Source organism: Vombatus ursinus, unplaced genomic scaffold, assembly GCF_900497805.2.
Source record: "Vombatus ursinus unplaced genomic scaffold, bare-nosed wombat genome assembly UNPS02014874.1, whole genome shotgun sequence".
NCBI lineage: Eukaryota > Metazoa > Chordata > Mammalia > Diprotodontia > Vombatidae > Vombatus > Vombatus ursinus.
The window spans coordinates 11602382-11619707 of NW_020954652.1; positions in this window are offsets into that span (position 1 = coordinate 11602382).

Here is a 17326-nt window from a genome sequence, read left to right on the forward strand (position 1 = left end):
CATTCTCCTCAACCAGATTGGAAACAACTTGAGGACAGGAACCATATACAGTACAAGTTGCATTTACATTTGTGATTTATTTTTATTTTAATATTAGGTCTGAGAACTACATCTTTGTTTTTAATCTTAAAAATTTCCCCCTTGCTGTGTAAGAATTAGTTATCAATAGGTTTTTAATCTAGAAGGTTTTGAAGAAACTAGGTAGCCTTACACGCCAAATATGGTCCTTTCTTTCATTTATTTTCTTGGCTGCTGCACGTTGGCTTGGAGCCTACACTTCTACATGTTAGCCTTGCCTACTTCTTTTAGATATTGCCAGCCAGTAACTCACAAGGTAAATGATAGCTTTTTGTCTTCCATAATCTTTGAATGTGGATTTCCATGACAGTTGTCTAGTTGTCCTTTCTTATATCACACTTTTTATCCTTGAACTCTCTCAATTGTTCTCTTTAGCCAATTGATTCTTAACTTCTCTTTTCTCCTTCATGTCTCTCTTATTTAGAAATGACCATAATATCCCTGGCTTTCAGAATAAGGCCAGAATGTTCATTGACTCAAAAGCAAATGGCAGATCTTGGCTTGTCCTCACTCCTTATTTAATATTTAGAAATCCTGTTTCATTGTCAACGTGCCTGCCTTGATTATGATCATAATGACCATAGGTTCTTATAGGTTATGATCATGGGACCACAGATTCATAGGAGGTATCTTAGGAGTCATCTAGTCCATCTGCCTCCTTTTACATAAAAATAAAGAGACCCATAAAGGTGAAATTACTTGCTCAAGATCAAAAAGGTACATCATAAAGGTATGTCCGCATTTGAACTCAGGTTTTTCAACACAAAACCCAGAAGGCCAATTGTTATGCCATGCAGTTTGCTTCTAATCATTGCTCATCCAAATGACACAAATGTGTCTGTCTCAGCTTGTTCTTCCTACGACAGATTACCCAGTATAGTAATCAAGAGGCCTATGAGCAAGCCAATTAACCTCTCTTAGCCTACAATTTTGTTCTCAAAATGAGGTGGTTATGGGTTTCACATGACATAATTAATATAAAAGCACTTTGCTTAAGGCCTTATATAAATGTCAGATACTGCTCTAACTTTTGGGTATTTCCCTGGAAAAGACCTTAACTTAGAAAGGCCAAGGTCACCCACTGCATTCTGGTCCACCACCAGTTGTCTTGACTTTTGTCCTGCCATGGTTTCCAATGACTCTGGAGAAGACAGTTGAGGCTAATGACATTGCACAACTCTGTCTCAGTAGAATTCAATTCACACACAAGTCAAGACGTGACACTTGTGATATCATTGGTCCTTTTTGAGAGTGAAAGATGAACAACAACAGCTCTTCAACTACAGTTTAATTCCCAATATATTGAAATTTCCAAGGTTTATCTATTCTTTATATGTATCTATACTTTGTGCCCACAACCCCCACCCATACTCCCATGTCATCCTTGGATGATAAGAAGTACCTGGATAAGAAGTACTTCTTTAGGTTCTCTACAGCCCCTAAAACTTCATCATCATCATCACCGTCATCATCATCATCACAACCACCACCATCATCATCATCATCAATTTGGCATAGTAGAGATCATTTTGAAATTTATAGAGTGTTTTACTTATGTTATCTCATTTAAGCTTTATTTTAAATCCTTATTTATACACACTCTATGATCCAGCTACACTGATGTTTTTTGCTGTTCCTCCCACAAATCACTACCTTTCCTGACTCCATGCATTTGCACTGGCAGTCTCCCATGCCTATAACCCTCTCTTTCCTCACCTTCCTCTCTTTGAATACCTGATTTCCTTCAAATATTTAGCTCAAATACAACTTCCTGAGTTAGGACTTTCCTGCCTCCTTCCCATAACTTCCCTGTAGGATTACTCTGTATGTATCTTGTATATACAAGATACCAGAATGTTGTCTTTCCTCTGTTAGAGTATGAATTCCTTGAAAGAACGAACCTTTTTTTTTTTTCCTTTCTTGGTATCCCCATTATTCAGAACAGTGCCTGACACATAAAAAGCGCTTAGTATATGCTTGTTGGCTGAATGACTGACTTACTAACAATCAATGTGTTAGCTAGTACAATTATTATTTTTTTGGTCACCACATAATACATGAATACTAAGGCTCAAAGGTCCATTATGCAACCTAAGGGACTTGCCTAATGACAAAGCCATAGGCTGTTCCAGGAATGTGCATTCTCTACACTATGTTTATTATGGAGACAAAGGTAGCATAAGTCCTAAAAAAAATCCCCAGGATCAGCAGTGAGTGGGACATGGTCCTTTGACTACAATATACATACTTCCTTGTCTCCTGAAATGAAATTACCCTAGGCACCAGAATTCCTAGTTAGGGCTCTGCCCTGGCTCATGTGTTCCCATGTCTTCCCAGCCTGGTTTTGTGGTACCATTCCAGCAATCAGTCTTCAAAGAAAGGGTGACCCAGTTCAGTTGAATTGAAATATGCATTTAGTACTTTCTACGTGCAAGACACCGTGCCAAGAACAAGTCCGGAGCAAAGCAGAAGTTATTTTCAAACTGGAAATGTTACAAACCATCCCCCGTTGGAGTAGTCTACAATTCTGAATGTTAAGAAGTAAAGCTTCTTAAAGAAAAAGTATGTAGGGGTGGGGGCAGGGAGGGACTTGGTCCTTTTGTATACTTTATTCTAATATCCCCCATCCAATACACAGTTGGCATTCAATAAGTGTGCTTGCATAATGGAAAGACCACCGATTCTTGAGTCTAAGAAGTTGAATTCACATCTCACCTCCTAAATTTACTACCTGTATGTCTCTGGGTAATTTCCTCAAACCTCTTGGACCTCAGTTTTCCCATCTGTAAAATGAGGGGTTTGGAGTAGACAACCATCACCCTAACTCTGTAATTATTGGTGTGATACCAGTCTCCCTCTTTCTAATCAGTATAAATCCTAAAGGTAAGTGACAATAATGGTAAGGCAGAGGTCTAAGCTAAATTATTTTCTCCATAATCAGGAAGGTATACTTAATTTACTTGAATGACAGAATAAGAGTTAATTAATATGAAATCCTTTGATTTGGAATCTGAACTAATTCAGGCATAAAGCTTACTCTTATACAATCTATAGATGATGTATTTAAGCAATTAAACCAAATGCAGTTGCAAAGGAAATATTTGACTTATAGAAAACAAAACTACTGTCAGGAAGTTCATCAGCACTCATTTACACTCATATAAATTGGGTCATCTACTTATTAAATCTGACCTCAGACACTTACTGTGTGACCCTGGGCAAGTCACTTAACCCTGTTCACTTCAGTTTCCCCATCTGTAAAATGAGCTGGAGAAGGAAATGGCAAACCAGTCCAGTATCTTTGCCAAGAAAACCCCAAATGGAGTCATGAATTGTCAGACAAGACTGAAACAACTAAACAACAACAGTTCATTAAATCAGGTCCTCAAGGACCTCTACTTAGAAACACTTTGTTAGCCTAGGTTGAGCAGTTACAACTGATTAAAAATAATAAAACTTCCCTTCTTTACAAACATATGTGTGTATATATACATATATTATCTGTATGCATACACACATGAATATATATGCATATATGTGTATAAGGATAGCTTTATTATATCTACATTTCTGTATACATATGCACATATGTATATATGTTGCTGTTTTAGTCATTTTTCAGTTATGGCCAACTCTTTGTGATCCCATTTGGAATTATCTTGGCAAAAATTCTGTAGTGGTTTGCCATTTTCTTCTCCAGCTCATTTTATAGATTAGGAAACTGAGGCAAACAGGGTTAAATGACTTTCCCAGAGTCATATAGCTAGTAAGTGTCTGAGGCAAAATTTGAACTTAGGTCTTCCTGACTCCAGACCTGGTGATCTCTTCACTGTACCACCTAGCTTCCATATACACATATATACACACACATTCATATACATATACATATGTATACAAACATATACACATATACACACATATATACATGGATGTATGGGTGGGAGTGGGGGTGAGTATGTGGGTGTGGGTATATATATGTATATATGTATATGTGTATGTGTGTGCATGCACACATAAATACATACATATATGTGTCTAAGAAGGGCAGTTATATTACTTTTAATCAGCTGTAGGTATTTTTTCCTCTGTTAGACTGACTATTCCTTAAGTTGGTCAGAATTAGTGATTTATGTCATAAGTGTTTAAGTGTAGACACATATTTATTGTTTACATTAATAAGGTTCTCTTTAAGAGAACTGACTTCCATTTACTGTTTTGTACTCTCTCCCCCTTGGATTTTCAGAGGGAAATGCAACAAGGGAATGGAGTAGGGGAAGGGATTTCTCCCTTTCCCTGTCCCGGGTCATAAAAATGATGATTTGCAGAAGCATAAGGTGAGCAGCCAGCATTTACCTAGGCAATCCTAAGTAAAGAGTGCATAGCGGTTTCCTGTCTTTCCTGAACTTAGGTAACAAATGAGAATTTCTGACAATGATCTGACCATGCATTTATCCAAGAGATCAAAGGTTTCTGAGTTTTAAGTATTGTCTTCTAAAGGAGATGACTTCATACAGCATTAAAAAAAAAAAAGATTCTTAGGGGCAGCTAGGTGGCACAGTGGATACAACACTGGCTCTGGAGTCAGGAAGACCTGAGTTCAAATCCAGCCTCCGACACTTGATACTTACTAGCTGTGTGACCCTGGTCAAGTCACTCAACCCTAACTGCCTTGCAAAAAAAAAAAAGATTCTCAAAAAATGATGGTGCTGTATGTGATGGATAAAAGATGTCATTGTAAGGCAAAACATGCATACATTCACAAACCAGCTATTACTGCAATTGCTCTGATAACAAACACTCTATGTGAAGAATGGGAAGTACTTGGTTATATAAGTCCCTCAGTGTTTTTACCTTCTAGAGAGAATGCAATGGATGATTTGTGTAATTCGTATTTCTGTATTTGTTTATGGAATCTTGTGAGTCATTTGTATTAAAATCATTCTTTGTGATATGGGAAATAAAAGCAGCCCACTCACGCCACCCCTTCGCCTTACCCCCCCAACCCTAAACACAAATAAAAGGAATACTTCTTTCTTGGAGCGTATTCCTCAGCGTAAATGATGCTGCAATGAAACTAAGGATGATTCTAGCCTACTCTGGCTTGCATATTTCCTGAATAAATTCAAGGCTTTTGATGTCTGACATGGATTGGCAAAATGACTGCATCTCAGTGCTATGGGACATGTTGCCAGATTCCTCAGACAAGCACTGTTTTGAGATCAGAGCCACTGGTTAGCCCCTTCTGTTGCGTGACACCAAAGGTAACTGTGGGACGGAAGGACCTTCTGCTTTTCAGATAGTCATATCCTGAATGACCAGTTTCGGCCATAGCTGAAGCTTTGAAGTTTCTCCAACAAATGCTTCCTGGAATTTTTCAAACAATTCAGCTTTTAATTTGAGGCAGGACATTAGCATTTCCAATGAACTAAAAAAGCCATGCATGGAGCCAGGCTATAAAAACTCAGTCCTGAGGAGCTGGAGGATATTTGACTTCAAAGCAAGAACACAACTCCTCCAGTGAGAAGGATGAGAGTCACCATGATAGGAATCTACAGCTGAAAATCTGGTTAGTGGAGCCCACTTCCACTATGCTTCTGCTTCTAAGACAACATTTCCATCTGGAGCCTCTGAAATGTAAGCTCTTTACTGCAGAAAATCTTTGTCAAGAGCACACAACCAGGGTAAATGTCAGGTTCATTAATCATCTCCTCCTATAGTCAGAGTCAACTGTAATGACTGTATTAACTTCAATTTCCTGAGAAGGTGAGGGAGCAATGAAGATTAAACAAGAATTAAACGTAAATGTTAACAAAACAAGATCTTTTCTTCCTGAGCCACAGACTATCGTGATCAAGGCAACCCTTTTTCCTTCTCCTCTTCCTCCTGCGCGTTATGGAAATAGCAAATAGGATAGGGGCCAGATCTGTGATCTCATTAGTCTAGGGATGCACAGGTGAGGAAACTCCTAGCATTTTCTTTACAAAGTATAGTTTTAGTGAATTTCCTAGACTCTAGGGCTAGATTCTAGCCCAACTCATCTATACCCAACCAAGAATTCCGTCTTCAGTATCCACAACAAGGGATTGGTCAGACTACATTAAATCCAAAATACCCACTCTGCATAGGAGAAATCTAAGGCCCTTGTAGATAATATAATGAGTTAGTGGCAAAGCTGGGACTGTAACTGGGGCTTCTGACTCTCCATCCCAGATTCTGTTATTATGTTACCTTCCAGACGTATCCTTTAAAGTATTATAGGCCAATCAATCAGTAAATATTTTTTCAACACCTACTATGAATCAGGCACTCTGCTAAGCACTAAGGATAGAAAAAGAGGTAAAAGACAGTCTCAGTCCTCAATGAGTTTAAAATGGAATGGTGGAGATGACATGGAAACAAATACAGTTATCCCTTCCACATCATGACTTTTCCCATCATGGTTTAGATATATAGTGGGTCAGCATGAGAAATTAAATGGGAATTTGGGGGAAGTTTTTGCAGAAGGCACAGATGACTCAGGAAGGCCAGCAGACAATACAGAAAAAGTTTAAAAACTCAGAAATGCATAAAATATATGCATGATATTGTATAATATCAACATATTTTATCTTTTAATGCTATAAACATCCAGTAAAAGAAAATGAAAAAAAGTCAGACTTCTCTGGTATGAAGGGAGGGTCAAAAATTTTTACTCAGATTTTCCAGACCCAAGGGGTAGAGGCATCACTCCCCTAACCCCCACAATGTGGAAGGGATAACTGTATAAACAAAGGAAGCTATATACAAGATAAATTGAAATTAATTACAAAGGAAAGGCACTAGAATTAAAAGGGATGGAGGAAGGCTTTTAGTAAAAGATGGGCTGTTAGTTGGAGCTTAAATTTTAGGAAGCCAGGGAGGTCAGTAGGCAGAGCAGGAGAAGGAGAGTGTTCCAGGCATGGGGGATAGGTCATACCCTAAAGAGATAGTAGATGCCAATCTGAGTGTAGGCTTGGGCTAAGAATCAGATTCCATGCTTCCCCATCACTCCCATGGGATACCTTGAAATTGGACTGGGAAAGAGGTTAGAACGTAATTTTAAAAAAGGTTTGAATTGAGTTTAGTAGAATGGAATGGAATAGCTCGTTAATGTCTATATAAATTCAGGTAAAGAATAGGTCCGATTATTACGTTGAAAATAATTCTCAAAGTTTTCAAATACATTTTAAATTCATTTTTGTGAGAAGGAATTTCATTAGGACAAGGACTGTAGTTAGAACTTCCTAATTGGTCTCCCTGCTTAAGATCTCTCTCTTCTCCAGCATGATATGGTAGAAAGATATCTCAGATATTTGCTACCTGCATGACCTTGAGATCTCCCTAAACCTTAGTTTCTTCATATGCAAAATGAGATGGTTAGGTCCTATGGCATCTGATATCCCCCCCACTCTAGATCTATGATCCTGTGTTCTTTACACAGATGACTAATTCATATTACAAAAGTTCTGACCATATTGTCCCTTTGCTTAAGAATGTTCAGTAGCTCCCTGTTGTCCTTAGGATAAAATATTAACCCTTCTTTATTCATTATTCAGTTTTTTGCAGTCTGGATTCAACCTGTATTTCCGGGCACATTTCTCTCCTTGACACACACTATGTTCCAGCCAAACCATCCAGTCTGTACACAGCTTTCCATCTCCTACCTCTATCCCTTTCAAAAAAAGGCTGTCCCCCATGCTTGGGACACTGCCTCCTCCTCCTCATCTCTAAGAATCCCTCAGTTTCTCAAAGGCGTATCTCAGATACTCCTAAAAATGCAACCTTTTCTGATTTGCCCAGTTGTTAGCTTCTCCAGCCCATATTATTATGTATTTACCTATTTGTGCTTGCCTTGTTTCCCCATCCTCCTACTAGAATGGAGGCTCCTTGAAGGCAGAGACCGCTTTTATTTTTATTTTTTTCTTCCTATCCCCAGCACCAAACCCAAAGACAGTCACACAATAAGCACTTACCAAGTGTTTGTTGAATGAATGGGAATGAAGGACATTTTTATCTACAAGATTCCACATGTTATTGTTTATGTTTCAGTCTGCATGGAATCCAGGATGGTAGCAACACACACTGTTGATCCCACTACTTTGGTTAAATTATTCAATTACTAACTGACAAACTCATTATGTGAAGGGCATAATACAAAATAACTTGTTACAAATTTTAAAAACTCAGTCCAATCTGATATTTAGGATTTGTCTGAATGAATCCAAATGCCATTTGTACTGACTATAAGGAAGCCAATATATGTTGGTATATGTGAAAAAAAAATGTCTCTGAGACTTCTAAATATATGTAAGTATCCATCATCTCTTTCCCCAGAGACAGCTATATTTGAAGCACAAATAATAATATTTATTGGCAGGACCCATATAAACTAATCCAAATGATAGTTGTTTACATTTTACAAATTATGAAATAATGGCCTAGAGAGGTAAAACAATTTGTCCAAGATTACACAGTGGGGGCCACTCTCTCCCCTCATGAAACATACTCAGCATTGCCATTTGCGATTCCAGTCACTACATAAGTGCTTTGCTGTTGCTTCTGGTCATCATGATTTTAAAAATTCCTAGGAGATTAAAGGTATTTGCAGTTTAATATGATACGGTGAATTCTGGGCAGCTAGGTGGCACAGTGTATAGAATGCCAGCCCTTTAGTCAAGGACCTGGATTTGAATCTGGATTTAGACACTTACTAGCTATGTGACTCTGGGCAAGTCCCTTAACCCTGTTTGCCTCAGTTTTCTCATCTGTAAAATGAACTGGAGGAAGACGTGGCAAACCACTCCAATATCTTTGTCAAGAAAACCCCGAAAGGGTCACGGAGTGTTGCACACAACTGAAATGACTCAAAAACAACAACAACAACAACAACAAATGGTAAATTCTGAGTGGTCCTTTTCTCATAACGGACAGTAGCAAGGGAGTGGAGAGTATTTTAATGCAGTGGAAAGATCACTGGCTTTAGAGTCAAAGTACATGGACCCAAATTCTAACTCTTATGCTTACTCTTCCTGCCTCTGTGACCTTGGGCAGGTCATTTAAATTCCTAGGGCCTTCATTTACTCATATGTTAAAGAAATGATGAGGGTATTGGAGGTACCTTTCAGCTCTTAGATCTATGATACTATAAATTGAGAGCAATTGCTACTTCAGTTCAAAGCCAGTTTCTGGCTCAACTTTCTCTTGGTTCTTCCATATTATAATTTGTGCACTAGGTAAAAGACAATGAGGGAATGGCCAGCAATTGTTCTCCTACCTTGATGTTATTCCCCACAAGAAATATATAGACTCAACTAAGTGATCTTGTCCATGGGACCCTGTTTACCTTCCTCACTTTATTTTCTTGGGTAGACAACCAAACGTAGTTTTTTTTTTTCTTTTAAATTTTGTTTTGTTTGAAATTGACATGTCCAGGCTTAAAGGTAACCTTCCAAGCTGGAATGAGCCGAGTAGATCCTGGGTCCAATGAGATCACAGCAGAGGTAATTATAGCAGATACAGAAGCAGTTGACCGTGGAAACAATTCAACAGGAAATTCAGAGGAGGTTCATTTTTGAAGGGTGTGATAGTATGCAGCCAAGGTGAAATGTAAACTTCTTAATCAGAATTCCACAAAATTCTTTTTGTTGAGATAAGATCAGTCTTCCAACTGATTGGAAGAGTAGTTATGAGTTGTTGGGACACCATTTACTGTGTGCTTGTGTGAGTCTCATATATAGCATTTCTTTTGTGTATAGGAACTTGTGTATAGGAATAAGTTACCTGATTTAATAGTATGTGGAGTTCAGTATTTGCCCTCTCCACTCTGTGCTTTTGATACTTTTGATATGACAAAGTCTATATATGAGCCATAAGTAAAATCGTCCACATGGACACTGGGGTGGGAAACTAAAGTTCCATAATGATGAGTGTGAGGACAAGGTACACCTTCGCATTAGAGGCCAGGATCCCCAGGACTAAATCCAATCCAAACCACATGGCTGAGTATGGAACAGGGAGTGGCACAGTACCCCAGCCTTGTGGGCCTAGCTACATTTCTTCAAGGTTAGACAGCTCCAAATGAATAACATTATAAAAGTTTAAAGGCAACCAAAAATATACACATATGCTCCCCAAAGAGAGCATAGCATAAAATGCTGAACAGTTTCTACTACTATCCAAAGAGAATAGAATAACCAATCAATGCGTTCCCCTGGGGGTTTCCTGAGCCAGTGACATTCTTTTCAGATGTAACAATTTAAAGTTCTCCCCCTCTGCCACAACTTGCTATGATTGGTATTACTGGAACAAGAATATTCTGACTTCTTTGATGTTATCATTGGGTATAAAAGTGTCAGATTCTGAAGACAGACCAAATAGTGTATGGTCTGTTTGATCTAAGGTGGTGGGAATAGACTAACACCTATCAACTTTTATTCCCTATTCCAGAGTATGTATCCATTTCTCAATTGTCAGAAACCCTGGGTCATTCTGTCTCCCAATGCTGCTTTCACCATCTGCTTCCATTCTGTGGGGCTGTTTGTAAAATGAGAGGATTATACTGGGAATTGTGTACAATAAATGGAATGGGATAATGTTGGATTTCTATCCAAGGACAGTATTTCTATGAGAGGATGATGACAGAGACTATGAAAATTAGCCTCACCCTCAGCTAGGCTACCAGGTCTTTAAGGGTATGTTCACAAACATGCACACACACACACAATCAATGACTATGTTGCTAGAAAGGGTTAGAGAGAATTTTAAAAATTGGGTCTTTAGGAAAAATACTCAGATAATTGAACAGATCTGTTATCTCTTGGGTATGGGCATGCCATCATTCCCACCACATGCCTTTTCAATCTATGGGTTTCTAATCTGTATTTTTCCCTAATTCCACCACAGAAGATCAACTAAACATTTTGGAAGTCTTTCTCTAGCTCTTTTATTGTATTATGGATAGCAATGTAACACCTAGTCCATCTCTCTATCTCTCAATCTCATTACTTTGCTTCTCTGCCTCCTTTTGTTGTACATATGTCAATAAATTATCACCCATTTACTAAGCACCTACTATGTCAGGCACTGTGCTAGGCATTGGGCATACAAGGACAAAGAATGAACTAATCTCTACTCACAAGGAGCATACATTCTTAAGTGGGAAAAACAAGTACATATGGAAATATCTATAAAACTCAAGTTCAATCTTCTATATGAAGCTTTTCCCCATCCCGCTACCCCCAACTGCCAATGCTTTACCTCCCAAACCACCTTGTATTTAGCTTCTTTGTATTTATTTGTATGTATTCAACTTAATATTTATACCATATATGCTTACATGTGGACTTACCTCTCCCGTTAGAATGTAAGCTAGTAGAGAGTAGGGAATGTTTCATTCTTACTTATTTCCCCAAGAAACCTAGCACGGAAAGCCCTAAGTTCAGATTCAACCTCAGTCATAGACTAGCTGTGTGGACCTGGGTAAGTGACTTAACTTCTCTGTGACTAAGTTTTCTCATCTATAAAATGAGGGAGTTGAAAGCATTGGCCTCTAAGGTCCCTTCCAAATCTATATTTATGATTCTATGAAATAACTACAAAGAAGTTAAATAAAGGAAGGGCACTAGCAATTGAGGGGATCAAGAAAGATTTTGCATAGGAGTAGTACTTCAGTTTCATCTTAAAAAGTATATGACAATGTCCCTTATATCACTTATAAGACCATGAGGAACATTCAGTCATTTTTTACTCATGTCCAACTCTTTGTGACCCCATCTTGGGCTTTCTTTGCAGATACTGGAGGGGTTTGCCATTTCCTTCTCCAGCTTGTTTTATACATGAGGAAACTGAGGCAAACAGGGTTAAGTGACTTGCCCAGGGTCACACAGTTAGTAGCCATATTTGAACTCTTAAAGATGAATCTTCCCAACATCAGGCCTCATACTCTGTCCACTGCATCATTTAGCTGTCCATATGAGAAGTATTAAAATATTATGGATAGAGAGCCAGTCTTAAAATCAGGAAGACTAGGTTCAAATCCTACCTCTGACACATACCAGCTGTGAGATCATGGGCAAGCCACTTAACCTCTTTGTGGTCCAGAGCATTCTGTAAGCCTAGAAGTTATAGGTTAATTGACTTTCCATCACTGGTGAAGGGAGTCTTCCATATTAGTAGTTCACTCCACTGATAAAATCAGAGGAGCTTCCTAAAATAAAAGCAAATCATATACATTAAGCCTTGAAAGGATTAAAGAGTCCATCTAGTCCAATTTCCTTGTTTTTGTTTTTGTTTTTGTTTTTTTGTTTTTTGGGTTTTTTTGTTTGTTTGTTTGTTTTTTTGGTTTCTCCTAAATGATGCATCATTAACTGGGTGGAACTTCTTAATATATTCTAGTTTCATTTAGAATAAAAATATCAATATGGATGTGGTTCCTTTCTCCCAGGGGTGTACTAACATATTGATCAATAGACAAGGGGGGCATGCAGAGAACAGCAGTATTGCAATTTATGCTTGGAGCTGTTTAAGCCACAATGTTTAAACAACTCTACTCTCTTTTCCATTACTTCACTGTGGAAATCAGAGATAGGGAGTACAAACAGGACAAAAAGATATTTTGAAGTTTTGTTCATTTTATCTAGGGCATCAGTGTGATATAGTGAATAGGAAGATTGCTTTGAGGTCAGAAATATCTGGCACATATTATTTGTGTGACCTTGGTCAAGTTGCCTAATTTCTCCATGCTCTAAGCAACTCTCTAAGTTGAAAAGAGGATACTAACTTGTATTGATAGAGGGAATTTCCTCATGTGGGAGTTTTCTATACCAAAAGAGTCATAGGTCCAGTCCTAATCCCATATGGGACAAAGTTGTTACATTCAGGGACAGGATTTGTCACCAGTAGATGATTTTTTGGTCACAGTGATCTATGAAATGGGCTTTTAAAATTGACTCAGATTTGAGTACTTGGATCCATTTTATGTCACCATGACCAAAAAATTCATTCCTAGGTGACAAATCTCCCCATACTTCAGTAAGCTGCTCTTTAGGACACAAAAATAGTCTAACACTCAAACCATACTTGAAGCCTTTTTCAGCTTGGTAACATATGCCAAGGCTTGTGTTCTACTTGCATAGACTTTAACTTCTGAGAACCATGGTCAGTTCCATTTATCCAAGACTTTGTGGAGCAATGATGCCAATCCTAAATAGAAACAGATCACTCCTGGCTGAACACTGGCTCACTAAACCACAAATTAACATTATCTATGTTGTAGTGTGTTTTTATTTATTTTGTTAAACATTTCCCAATTACATTTGAATCTGGTTCTGGGCACCAGCTCACCGGATGCCATGTTTGACACCTCTGTAGAGAACTAGAGTGGGAGAAATGATTTTTGATATGTTATATCAATGTAATAAAATATTATACATTAAGAAATGATGGGGGCAGCTAGATGGCACAGTGGATAGAGCACTGGCCCTGAAGCCAGAAGGATCTGAGTTCAAATATGGCCTCAGACACATGATACTCACCAGCTGTGTGACCCTGGGCAAGTCACTTAACCCCGATTGCCTCACCAAAAAAAAAAAAAAAGATTGTGAGTAATACAAAGAGACACAAGTAGATTTACATAAACTGGTAAGAATGAAATAAGGAAAAATAGAACTGCACTGAGGAAGTCAAACTCTGAGTAATTTAAAAATATGTAACAGAGAATAACTGATAAAACAGACCTCCGTTCTCTCAAGAGAGAGATGTGGATCTAGTAGGACAGCGTAGTATTGGGAATATTGGGAAGAAGACATTTCTAGAAATGACTAATGCAAAACTAAAAAAAAAAACAATGTTTTTTTAATTCAAATGATCATGGCTGAATCCAATTAATAACCAGTTTTTTCACTGGAAATGAATTATTATTTTGTCATCCAAATAATTTATCATCTGTTTGTTTATGTAGCCTCCATTAAATTCCTATTCCCAGATACCTAATGATGATTAGGAAGTGATTCTAGATTCTTAAAGACTATGTCAAAGGAATGTGAGCTTGAACAGGCCCCACTAAGCCAGAAAGACTTCAAGTATGAGCCAAGCAAGAGAATATGTCTGCCACTGGAGAACCAACCCAATAACTACATTGGCCCCACGGTGATGATTGTTTCAGATGTAGTGACTTACAAATCCATTTTGTAAGGCATAGAGAGGATATAATTCCTATCATTAGAAAGAATAGGAAATATTGTAGTTATAGGCATATTAAGGATGAAAAATAGATGGATTAGTAAAGGAACAATAAAAAAGAAGAAGGAGGTAAAGGAAAAACTGAATTCAGTTTACTAGGAGTTGGTTGGTTTGTTTATATGATGCTAAGTAACCAGGATGAATATATTTCTCACTTTTTACTCACTTATTTAGCTATTTTATTATAATAGGCTAAGGCAAATGTTGATTGAGTAGGTAGGACAAGGGAGATGAATATACAGATGTGGGAGTTATTCATAGAGATAGTTATTCATAGAAGTATTAATTTAGACCCATGAGAGCTGATGTTGTCACCAAGTGAGAGAGTATTAAAAAAAATAGGCAAGAAACCAGGAGAGATCCTTGGATTATGCCCACAGTTAAAACATAGGGCATGAATGATGAATCAGTGAAAAAAGACTGAGCAGGAGCAATTGGACAGGCAGAAGGAAAAATAGGAGAGAGCAGTGTCATAAAAACCTAGAGAAGCCATAGTACCCAGGAAGAGAATTAGGTCAACAATGTCAAACTCTGAGGAATGGTAGATGAGGATTCAGAAAGGATCATTGGATGTGGCCATAAAGAGATCCCTGATAACTTTGGAGAAAATTGTATCAGATGAGCAATGATGTTGGAAGCCAGGTTATAGAGGGGTTGAAAGACAGTGAGAGAAGTAAAACAAATGACTGTAAAAAGATTTTTTAAGAAATTTGGCTGTATTAGGGCAGCTAGGTGGCACAGGGGATAGAGCACTGGCCCGACATCAGGAGGACCTGAGTTCAAATCCGGCCTCAGGCCAAACACCTAACATTTACTAGCTATGTAACCCTAGGCAAGTCACTTACCCTCAATTGCCTTTAAAAGAAAAAAAGAATTAAAAAAAAAGAAATTTGGCTGTGAAAGGGTGGAGAAATACAGGACAATAACTAGCAGAAATGATAGGGTCTATTGAATTTTTTTTTCAAAAGGATGGGAAAGACTTGGATATGTTTATAGGAATAATAGAAGGAGATGGAGGATTAGAGAGGGGAGATGATGGAGAAATCTCTTAGAAAATAGGGAATGGAAGAGTATCAAGAGTACATGATGGAAGAATGGCCTTTGAAAGAGCTTTATCTCTTCATCAGAATCTTGTGTCAAGGACGAGATGGTGGGGAGGACAATAATGTCAATGGATTATGAAACAAAAAGAAGGGGGAGAGAAGGATCATATAGTAAATGGTCTTGATTGTCTCAGTAAACTGTAAGGCAAGGTCCTCAACTGAGAGGGGAGTAGAGAAGGGTGCAGTATGACATTTGAGGAGAAAAGTTTTAGAACAGCCAATGGGACGAATGGCATAGAGAAACAATTAGGGATGAGTCAAGGACTGGCTGTTGTGAGGGTCCAGTTGAGATTAGACAGCATATTTCTCAGGGATGTAGCTAATGGACGATTCCTTAGTGCATCAGTCCTTATGGAGTTGAGGGCAACATGCTGCTTCTGAGGAGCATTGGTCTCACAGCCACCTCCCCTTCCTCCACCCACTGTCTACCTTTTCTCACATGACTCTTCTCTGTGTCAAACTGTTGTTGCCATCAGAATGAGAAGAAAAGAGGACAACAGCAAAGGGAAATTGAGACTGTCCCCTCTCATCTGCTCTTATCCTATTGACCAAGGAGAAGGCCATCTCCAATCATTTTGATCTATATCTCACCACTGGGACCAGCTGGCAGCAGAGGAGAAGATTGGTGCCTTTGCACTTTCCTCCCTCACTAAAGTCCAGTTCACTTGCATGTCATGGCATCACCTCCCTGATGTCATGGTCCTCTTTGAGAATGAAGGACAAACAACAACAACCAGGGAAAATCCCAATTTCTGTTTCACATTCCTGATGACAAGCAGAAGACCCAAAGGAAAAAAAGAAAAAGGAAGGGGCAGGCATATATGGGAGGTATTGCAAACTGTAAGTACCAGCTATATGATATGTACCACCATCATCTTCTTCTGAGAAAGACACAGGCACCAGGATATTTGGCTGAGACAACTGCTGTAAGCTTGTCCCATATCACCGGGGTTGGGAAGGAGATGGGCCTAGGAGGGAGCTCATCCAGGCTTAAAATCTGCTAGATTCATATTTTAATTAATTATTGTTGCTAAGCCTAGCCATGTTCTAATTCTAAGTAATTCTGTGTGTAGAGTTCATGAGTCCTGTTTAATTTTTCAAAAGATGTGAGGAAGATGGGAAATTCTTCTTCTAGCTGCTGGAAAACTTGAAAGTACAGTAAAGTGCCTCAGGGCACAACAAAGTTGGCACCCTGGGATGTCCATTCAATCTGACCTAGATGTAGCTCTGTGAGCAAACTGATGCTGTCATATCTTTATTCAACCTCAATGATGTGAGCAATAGCCACTAGGGGGTGAGGGATTAGTGAGAGGCAGAAAGAGACAGAAAAAAAAAAAAAAAGGTGGGATAAGCGTAAGCTGTCTACTACCACTAAAAACATCAAGTTTTTCCAACTTGGAGCCTCAGTAGGAAGAAAAGGATAGATATAGGGTAGGGAATGGGTTATGGTGTAGAAACAGGATTCATTAAAAATTATGTTATTCTGTGTATAGGTTGAAGAGATGAGGTCATAGGAAAATGAAAGTAACAAATAAGATTTGCAGGACTGTAACAAAAAAACAAAATTCATATCATATTTCGTTATATAGCCAGCAGGAAAAAAAAATCACCGAATCATAAACCTAACGATAAAAGGAACCTCAGAGACCAATCTAATCCAATCCCATTTTACAACTGAGGAAATTAAAGCTCAGGGATGTTAAATGCCTTGTCCAAGGTAACAAAGGTAGTAGTGAGATTCAGAGGCAAGATTTGAACTTAGATATTCTGACCCTACTTTTGTCATTGATTAAAGGAGGAGGAGAAGGAATTGGCATGATAGTATAGTACCATGGTTCCCAATCTTTTGAAGTAGGGGGATTCTTTTTTTTAAGGTAAAACAAATTCCA